Source organism: Phytophthora cinnamomi, assembly GCF_018691715.1.
Source record: "Phytophthora cinnamomi strain GKB4 chromosome Unknown Contig104, whole genome shotgun sequence".
NCBI lineage: Eukaryota > Oomycota > Peronosporomycetes > Peronosporales > Peronosporaceae > Phytophthora > Phytophthora cinnamomi.
Window position 1 is genome coordinate 341,804 of NW_027151037.1, and position 10,441 is coordinate 352,244.

The window sequence follows — 10,441 nt, forward strand, 5'->3', positions numbered from 1 at the left end:
TTTGCCATTAGGATAAACTCTCCGACTCCTGATCGACCACAAGTTTTCTATTGGGTTTAGATCCAGAGACTTGGACGGCCAGTCTAGCACATTAATGTCATACCCAGCAAAAGAAAACTCCTTCGTGCGCTTTGAAGTGTTGATACTGGATGCTCGCGTTTGTCTTGTTGGTAGATGTAGTCTACTCCGTAGTTTAGACGAGCAAAGGGGAGGATATACTAGTTGAACGTGTACACATAGTGTAGTGGGTCTAACTTGACTCACTACTTTAGCTTACACGTTGCGCAACATGTATGAGGAAGCGTAAGTACTTAGTACTTACTTAGGTTAATTATATTTGAATACACAAATATAAGTTAAGTAAGAAAGGATTCCAAGTGACTTTGATTAGGTAAAATGAGAACTGTATTGTTTGAAAATTGATCTTCCTGTAAAAGCTGCTAAAACTGTTTATCATCTATGAAAGGGTTGGCAGCGGCTGGCTGTCAGAGCCCCGCTAATATGCATGTCTCTGATTGGTAGAAAGATGCTGCTTTCTACCAATAGGATCTTTTGGGTATGTGTGGACCACTCACTGTGGTGGTCCACTTCAATGTATCCATCGGTGTGTCTTACACCAATGTGAGGAAGTATCCAAAACGTTTAACAGATAACCTATCTGTTAAATTCACAAGTGGCTTACAGCCACTTGTACGTGTAACCCCGTTACACCATCCCCCCCTTAAGGTTAGACGCGCGGGGTCCCCGCACGTCAATCTTTGGAATTGACCATTCGTCAATTCTCCGCGTTTGGAGAAGAAATCCGCGCTCATTCAACGATGAGCGCGCCTCAGAAGAAGTCCGCTAAGTCGATGGGGAGTCATCTCTCCATCGACGACTACTCGAACGCCAGAAGGCGAAGTACGGTGACGTCGTCGACTTCGACGACGACGATGAAGACATGGAGGGCGAGGAGGACTCGCCCTCAAAGCGTAAAGACTCAGTGTCGAGCGAATCGCTCGACCCTCACGCCAAGAACGTTCGCCCGCGTGAAGGGGACGAATCGGACGCTTCGAGTTCGAAGCGTTCGCGTACTGAGAGTGATACCCCACTCGCTTCAGCTGGGGCTCTCAGTACTCCGCGCGCTGCTGCTGCAGCGCGTGATGTTAAAGCTCAAGGCTCTCCGCGCGCTGCGCCTGCAGCGCGATCCATAGATGCCGTCCGCGTCCGAGATCGCGGACCGGTTTGGGAACTCGGTACCTCCGAATGAGGTGCCGCTGTACGTATGCAGCGCCATCAAAGATGACGCTGTGGCTGCCGAGCTGCACTTTGATGCGGAAACGCATCAAAGGCGCGATACTACATCGGACTCTTTCATGAGCTCCGATGGTTTCAAAGCAAGAAGACCTCTTCTCGCAGCAAAGTGCCCGAATGGCAGGCACTTTGTCAAAGCTGGAACGCCTTTGTTGAGAACTTCAACAAGTGGCCGAGTGCTTACCGTGATCGGATTAAGCAAGCGCGTGATCGCTTCGAGACGTACTCGAAGCGTGGAAAGCTGGAGCAACTTCATGTTGCTGCTGAGGAGGCAAATGTGCCGTGCGCTGTGCCCGAGGGCTTTCAGTGCACGAAGTGCTTTCAGGCGCGGTCCGCTTGAGCGACCGCGACCTGAACGGGTACACGTCGTTCCGTGTGCCCGAGAGTCTCAAAGAGCTCCGTGCTAAGTTCTTAGCACGTGAGGGTTCGAGCGCTAGCGATGATCGCAGCGCTCGTGTTACTTCCGCTGCGCCAGCGCGTACTGCTCTTCGTACGCCCGCACCATTTCCGGAACGTCCTCCAGCAAGACGTTCCGCGGCTCCCATGTATCTCGATGGGAGGAAATCCTCTCAACGAATACGAAAACGAGCCTTGAGGGTTCGTTTTCGGGATACTATGGTCAACAATCCGCTCAACAATCCAGCGGGTTGAGCCGCGGGCGTCACGGATCGGCGGTGGCGGGGTGGGAACACGCCCGGGTATGATCAGCCCCGGGCTGATCAGTATGCGCCTCTCCACGACCGGGTGACCGTCGTGGAGCGTCTTCAGGGCGCTGAGTTCGCCGCCCTGAAGCAGGAGCTGGCGAACCAGAAGGCCCAAGTCGCGGCGGTCTCGCAGACCGCCTCGAATATCCAGGTCGAGCTGGGGACCCAGATGAAGGGGTTGCTCCAGCACGTCCGCGCTGGAGGAGAGGTTGCTCGTCGCCGAGGCCAAGTCCTCCGCTTCTGCCTCGGCTCCTGCCGAGGCTTCGGGTCAGCCGACCTAGATGGCTCGTGCTGCCGGTATGGCTTCAGCCGCCCGACGTAAAAGGTCGGATGGAGGCGCATGCTAGACGGTATGTCTAGCGTGTAAGCGTTGCCGTGCCGTGCTAACACAGTGAACGGCCCGATGAAGCGCGGAGCAAGCTTGCTTGCTCCGAAATCCAAACTGTATGTCTAGGCAGGTTTTGTGTTGCTAACAAAACTAATGAACCAACTTTAAATTTATTTGTGTTGCCTCTGCCCGCATTGTCTGCGTTCAGCTTCTGTTGATCAACAGAAGCTGCTATTGTGTCTTGGACAAACCGAATCACGGCTTGTCTTTTGGTGATGAAACTGATTGCATCCGAGCTGAAGTCATTCAGCTCGCTCTCCATAGAGGCCCGGCCTCTGTGTGGTTCTTTGCGGTGTCTGCGCCCAGCGCAGACCGTGATCGTTAACCATGTTGTTGGGGAGTCTGCGCCCTGCGCAGCTCGTAATTTGTCCATTGTTGCAGCTGACACTGTGCAAGTGTCAGCGGTTTTCTGCGGCTGCTGTATTGCAGTCGTAGATCCTCCCCACTTAAAGTGGGAGTCATCACTCCGAGTAAACTCGGTAGGCGTGGATGCCGCATGGCATTCACGTAGAACGGTGTATGCCCGGTCGAGGCATGCACTGAGTTATTGATGGCAAACTCTGCCATCGATAAGCACTCGCTCCAGTATTGGAACGAGTGAGCGTAGCTCTTCAACATATCGACGAGCACGCGATTCACGCGCTCGGTTTGACCGTCCGTCTGCGGATGATCCGCAGTCGACATGAAACTGGCTCCCAAGAAGTGTAAACACTTCTTGCCACAGGTGCGCTGTGAAGCGCGGGTCTCGGTCCGACACGATGTCGGACGGCATGCCATGGTGTTTGAACACCATGTCGACGAGCAGACAGGCCGTCTGCTTCGCGGTCACCTCTGCTGGCACCGCAGCAAGATGTACCATCTTGCTGAAACGGTCTACAAAGACCACAACACCGGTGTTCCTCCGCTATCCGGGGAAGACCAAAGATGAAGTCCAAAGACATGGACTTCCAACACTCCGACGGAGTCGGTAGTGATTGCAGTGGAGCCTGCGCGAATGGCGCAGGCTTCACGCGTTGGCATACCTCGCAAGCACGGATGTGCTTGCGCACCACTTACACTGGTGGTACCAGTAGAAGTCGCGCGTGAGAAGGACGTAAGTCTTCTCACGTCCGAGATGTCCCGCAGGCGGGGCATCATGATACTCGTACATGATCCTGAGTCGCAGGTCATGGTCATTTGGCACGACAACGCGATCCGCGTTGTCGTCGACTGCGTTGTAGAGTAGCAGTCCTTCGTGCACACGAAAGCGGTGTGCACGCGCTCGAAGGTGCTTGGGCAGCTTCTGACGGGACTTGTCAGAAGGCGCTGTGCCATAGGCCAGCAAGAGCTTCGCGTCCGCGTCGTGCGCGTACGCGGCCTTCACATCATCCAACAGAGATGATGTGGGTTTGCTCGATCGCATGGCGTCAATGGCATTGACGTCAACAGCTTCTGCATAGTCTGGCCGACGTGATAACGCGTCGGCCACCACGTTCAATCTTCCGGGTTTGTATTCGACCCGGAAGTTATACTCCGCAAAGAATGAGAGCCATCTCGCCATTCTTTGTGAAATGTGGCGACTTCACTGCGGTGCGCAGTGAAGCATGGTCGGTGTAGACCACAAATGGTCTACTTCCAAGCAAATACACTCAGAACTTTGCGAGTGCATACTTCATGGCAAGGAGTTCCTTGTCATGCACCGGATAGTTGCGCTCAGCTGGCTTCAGCTGACGCGATTGGTAATAGACGACACGATCACGGCCCTCGTGATCGTGCTGCATAACGCGCATCCGATCGCGAAATCGGATGCGTCACACACTACGTGAAATGGGCGATCTTGGTCAGCCACTGCCAAGATCGGCGCCTCAGTCAAGCCCGCTTGACTGTATCGAGCTTTTGGCAATCGGGTGTCCAATTCCACACAGCTTCTTTCTTAAGAAGCTGTGACAGCGGGCGGATCTTGCCGCATAGTCCTCCACGTACTTGCACAAGTACGTGGCCAAGGAACTGCCTCAGTTCCTTGACACTTGAGCGTTGGCCATTTGTTAATCACTCTGACCTTTTCTGGGTCAGGGCGGACACCATTCTTCCCTACGAGACACCCGAGGACGGGTATCTCGCTCGCCCGAAGATACACTTCTTCAGGTTCGCGTAGAGCTTATGCTTTCGCATAAGCTCAAGTAGCTGCCGGAGATGCACCCTGTGCATCTCTACGTCGTCTTCCGTCCACAGCCCGGCTGTGGATGAATACATCATCGAAGTAGCTCGGTGCGAAGTCGCGCACCGAGCGCAACAAATGCGTCACGCACCTGTTGAAAGTCGCAGGGGCATTCTTAAGCCCCTGTGGCATTACTAGCCATTCCCAGAGCATGCCGCTTGGCGTGCTCACTGCCGTGAGAGGATATCGCTCTCACGCATTAGATTGATAAAATCCATCTCGCAAGTCGAGAGCACTGTAAACGGTGCTCCCGGCCATCGAATCGATGATAACATCTTTTCGTGGTATCGGCGTCTGCGCCGGTACCGTCGCATCGTTCAGCTTGTTGTAGGCATGAACGATGCGCCATCCGCCCTGTGGCTTCTTGACACAGAACGTCGGAGCACTGTGCGGGACTTTGATTCCCGCACTTGTCCTGCTACGACGACTTTCAAAGAAGTCGTCGATCGCTTTCACTTGCTCTCCCGGCAGTGGCCACTGCCGCGTGACACAGTACTTCGTGCCCGGCACGAGATCAATCTCGTGCTGAATGCCCTTATCCTGCGGAAGCTCCGCAGGAATGTCTTCCGTGAGTACGTCTTTGTACTCCCTCAACAATTCGTAATAGGGACTCGACTGGCGAGTCCCAACCTTGTTCCTCGAAGCGCTCTCGCTTCGTCTTCGCACTGAGTGTCTTCACTCTCAGTGGTACTTCCATGACGAGCTGCCTTAGCTCTTCGCTCTCGCTCGCCGTTCTTTCGCTGTCCGAAGAACGCAGACTTACTCGATGCGTCCATCGTGCAAGTCGCGCGTAGCGCTTCAGCTCATGGCTGGAAGCGAAGTCAACTCCGACGCCGTCGTCGGAGGACTAGCAGCTCCATGTCACGATACTGGAATCCAGTATCGGTGCGCGTCAAGACGCTTAGCGTCTTGACATTCGGCGTCACCGCCGCAGTCTGCCCAGCAGACTGCTCTTGTTGCGTCTCGGTCCCGGACCGAGACTTGCGCAGCGTTTTCCGCTTGCGCCGTCTTCTTGTTGTGCGGAGCCCGGCTCCGCACAGTTGTTCTTCTTGTCCCGGCCCGGCCGTGGACAGTCGTTCGCCGGCGGACCCTGTCCGCGGGCGCGCGGTATCAAGCCCGGCTTGACCGCATTTTCCGTCGTGCAGCCCGGCTGCACGGTAATGTGTCCCTTCGCCGGCAGACCCTGTCTGCGGGCGTGCGATATCAAGCCCGGCTTGATCGCATGGCGCTTCGTCGTGCAGCCCGGCTGCACGACAGCGTAAATTGTGTCAGTGCGGTACGTTTGCAACCGTCCGCACTGTTTGCAGCGTCAACTCCGGAGTTGACACGCCTTCGTCACCTCGACGCCATTCATTGGCGGAGCCCCTCATGACCGAGGGTTCGTCGGCTCCGGAGCCGACGCGTCGTGTCGACCTGACCACTTCGGGTCAGGGACTGTCCTACACGCTTGAACGTGGGTGTTGGTTCCCGGAACCAACACATCTTTTCCGACGTCGGCATCATTGCCGACGTGGGTCTCACTGTGCGCGCCCTCGCGCACTTCTTGGCACTCGGGACAGCAGCATAAAGCGCTGTCTCGACTGGTGAGCCGCGCGCACCTGCTGGTGCATGCGCTGCGGTAACAGGGCCATCGCTCTCTGTTCCGCTGTCGCGTCCGAAGCGCACGAGCGTGCGCTTCTTCCAGTCTATTACCGGATCATGCCGTGCAAGCCACGGTATGCCCATTACTACGTCGAACTTATCGTCCAGGTCAGGACGATAAAGTGTTCGACAAACACTCGTTGTTTGTACGAGAAGCGCACGTTCACGACGCGCTTCTCGGTCTTCACGATGGCACCTGTTGCCAGTCGTACCTCCAGAAGACTTCGAGGTGTATCTACCTCCTCGAAGTCAAGTCTCGACAGGCTTCGTAGTCGAATAAAGTTGTTCGACGCGCCTGAATCTACCAAAGCTCGAAGAGAGTCACTCGCTCTCTTCGAGTAAACCTCAAGATGACTAGGTTCGGCCTGTCATCTTGTTTCTTACAGTGAGAGCTGGTCTCACTGGGGCTGCAGTCCTCAGTGTCGCGTGTCCGATGTCGGCACGCGCGACTGCATTACCAGTAGGGCGCCCGCGCCTACTGGATGTTCGCGTTTTTGTTGGTCCGCGGCGATGCCTAGCATCGCCACGACGGCCACCTCCAGGGGCATGGGAGCTGTGCACTCCCGTGCAAAGTGACCGATCCTTCCGCAACGGAAGCATCGCACGTTACCTCCCTGCTGCTGGTAACCAGCAGTTGTTACATTCGAGAGGTCCATTGGTTCTGGACCTCCCGGCCTCGCTACCGGGCGCGGTTGCGGCCTCGGTACGTTCGCATGTAGTTTAGCCTGCCGCAGGCTAAACTCTTCTTGCATGGCAAGAGTAATCGCAGCTTCGAGAGTACTCGGGTACTCTCGGAAGAGATAGGTCTTCACAGGCCCATCTCTAAGTCCTTTCATGAACGTGACGACCTTGGTCGCCTCGTCAATCGGGTTAGTCACGATATTTGATACCAAATATCGTGCGCGCTGCGCGTAAGCATGGACGTCATGCTTACCCTGCTGAAGGTCGAGGAACTCCGCCCTCGACCGGAACTCGTTTTGCGGGGGCTCAAACGCTTGTTTGAGCTCCTCTTTGAACACTTCGTACGTGCTGAAGCACGTAGGATCGGAGAGTCGGCGTCCATACGCCCAACTCCTTGCGCGTCCGCCAAGGCAGTGTAACGGGGTTACACGTACAAGTGGCTGCAAGCCACTTGTGAATTTAACAGATAGGTTATCTGTTAAACGTTTTGGATACTTCCTCACATTGGTGTAAGACACACCGATGGATACATTGAAGTGGACCACCACAATGAGTGGTCCACACATACCCAAAAGATCCTATTGGTAGAAAGCAGCATCTTTCTACCAATCAGAGACATGCATATTAGCGGGGCTCTGACAGCCAGCCGCTGCCAACCCTTTCATAGATGATAAACAGTTTTGGCAGATTTTGAGGAAGATCAATTCACAAACAATACAGTTCTCATTTTACCTTAAACTAGCTACTTGAGTCTTGTCTAAGGTTAACTTATATTTGTGTGCTCAAATATAATTAACCTAAGTAATTACTAAGTACTTACGCTTCCTCATACACGTTGCGCAACGTGTAAGCTAAAGTAGTGAGTCAAGTTAGACCCACTACACCTGGTAGCACTTTGTAGTCCGTCCAACGACCGACTGCTTGACGTTCGTACGCGGTGTACGAACGCGGAGCCGAGAACCACATGAGCACGGAGGTGCCCATGGAAACTCCAACACGCCTGCAACGCATGTTGCACGCGCTGACTGCCCCCACCTGTCTGACCCAGAGTGGGAGGCCCTCAACGACTGTCAACAGTCATTGGAGAAGCGGCGATAGCTACAATGCTGCGTACGCTATCGCCGACGGAGCAACATGGTGTTGCTCTGGGATTCATCATGAAGGAGCAGCGTGACGCTGCTTCCTCAGTGACGGCGTCGTCAGGGACGACACCGCGTGCTCAACCATTAAAGTTGAGCGTAAGCAATTACGTGGGAAGAGAGGCGAGCCTCTCCTCCGATGGCTTGTCGAACTCGACACAGCCATAGCGGCTCGACGCATCGTCGACCCGCTGTCGAAGGTCGCGTTCGCCATGTCCTGCCTTGGCGGACGCGCAAGGAGTTGGGCGTATGGACGCCGACTCTCCGATCCTACGTGCTTCAGCACGTACGAAGTATTCAAGGAGGAGCTCAAACAAGCGTTTGAGCCCCATAAACGAATTCCGGTCGAGGGCGGAGTTCCTCGACCTTCAGCAGGGTAAGCATGACGTCCATGCTTACGCGCAGCGCGCACGATATTTGGTATCAAATATCGTGACTAACCGATTGACGAGGCGACCAAGGTCGTCACGTTCATGAAAGGACTTAGAGATGGGCCTGTGAAGACCTATCTCTTCCGAGAGTACCGAGTACTCTCGAAGCTGCGATCACTCTTGCCATGCAAGAGGAGTTTAACCTGCGGCAGGCTAAACTGCATGTGAACGTGCCGAGGCCGCAACCACGCCCGGTAGCGAGGACGGGAGGTCCGGAACCAATGGACCTCTCGAGCGCAACAACTGCTGGTTACCAGCAGCAGGGAGGTAACGTGCGATGCTTCCGTTGCGGAAGGATCGGTCACTTTGCACGGGAGTGCACAGCTCCCATACCCCTGGAGGTGGCCGTCGTGGCGATGCTAGGCATCGCCGCGGACCAACAAAAACGCGAACATCCAGTAGGCGCGGGGCGCCCTACTGGTAATGCAGTCGCGCGTGCCGACATCGGGCACGCGACACTAAGGACTGCAGCCCCAGTGAGACCAGCTCTGCAAGAAACAAGATGACAGGCCGAACCTAGTCATCTTGAATGTTTACTCGAAGAAAGCGAGTGACTCTCTTCGAGCTTTGGTAGACTCAGGCGCGTCGAACAACTTTGTTCGACTACGAAGCCTGTCGAGACTTGACTTCGAGGAGGTAGATACACCTCGAAGTCTTCTGGAGGTACGACTGGCAACAGGTGCCATCGTGAAGACCGAGAAGCGCGTCGTGAACGTGCGCTTCTCGTACAAACAACGAGTGTTTGTCGAACACTTTATCGTCCTGGACCTGGACGATAAGTTCGACGTGGTAATGGGCATGCCGTGGCTTGCACGGCATGATCCGGTGATAGACTGGAAGAAGCGCACGCTCGTGCGCTTCGGACGCGATAGCGGAACAGAGAGCGATGGCCCTGTTACCGCAGCGCATGCACCAGCAGGTGCGCGCGGCTCACCAGTCGAGACAGCGCTTCATGCTGCTGTCCCGGAGTGCCCAGGAAGTGCGCGAGGGCGCGCACAAGTGAGACCCACGTCGGCAATGCTGCCGACGTCGGAAGAAAAAGATGTGTTGGTTCCGGGAACCAACACCCACGTTCAAGCGTGTAAGGGACAGCCCCTGACCCGAAGCGGTCAGGTCGACAACGACGCGTCGGCTCCGGGAGCCGACGCACCCTCGGTCATGAGGGGCTCCGCCAATGAATGGCGTCGAGGTGACGAAGGCGTGTCAACTCCGGGAGTTGACGCTGCAAACAGTGCGGACGGTTGCAAACGTACCGCACTGACGCAATTTGCATGCTGTCGTGCAGCCGGGCTGCACGACGAAGCGCCATGCGATCAAGCCGGGCTTGATATCGCGCCCGCAGACAGGGTCTGCCGGCGAAGGGACACATTACCGTGCAGCCGGGCTGCACGACGGAAAAATGCGGTCAAGCCGGGCTTGATACCGCGCGCCCGCGGACAGGGTCCGCCGGCGAACGACTGTCCACGGCCGGGCCGGGACAAGAAGAACAACTGTGCGGAGCCGGGCTCCGCACAACAAGAAGACGGCGCAAGCGGAAAACGCTGCGCAAGTCTCGGTCCGGGACCGAGACGCAACAAGAGCAGTCTGCTGGGCAGACTGCGGCGGTGACGCCGAATGTCAAGACGCTAAGCGTCTTGACGCGCACCGATACTGGATTCCAGTATCGTGACATGGAGCTCGCTAGTCCTCCGACGACGGCGTCGGAGTTGACTTCGCTTCCAGCCATGAGCTGGAAGCGCTTCACGCGCGACTTGCACGATGGACGCATCGAGCAAGTCTGCGTTCTTTCGGACAGCGAAAGAACGGCGAGCGAGAGCGAAGAGCTAAGGCAGCTCGTCATGGGAAGTACCACTGAGAGTGAAGACACTCTCAGTGCGAAGACGAAGCGAGAGCGCTTCGAGGAACAAGGTTGGGACTCGCTGAAGTCGAGTCCCTATTACGAATTGTTGAGGGAGTACAAAGACGTA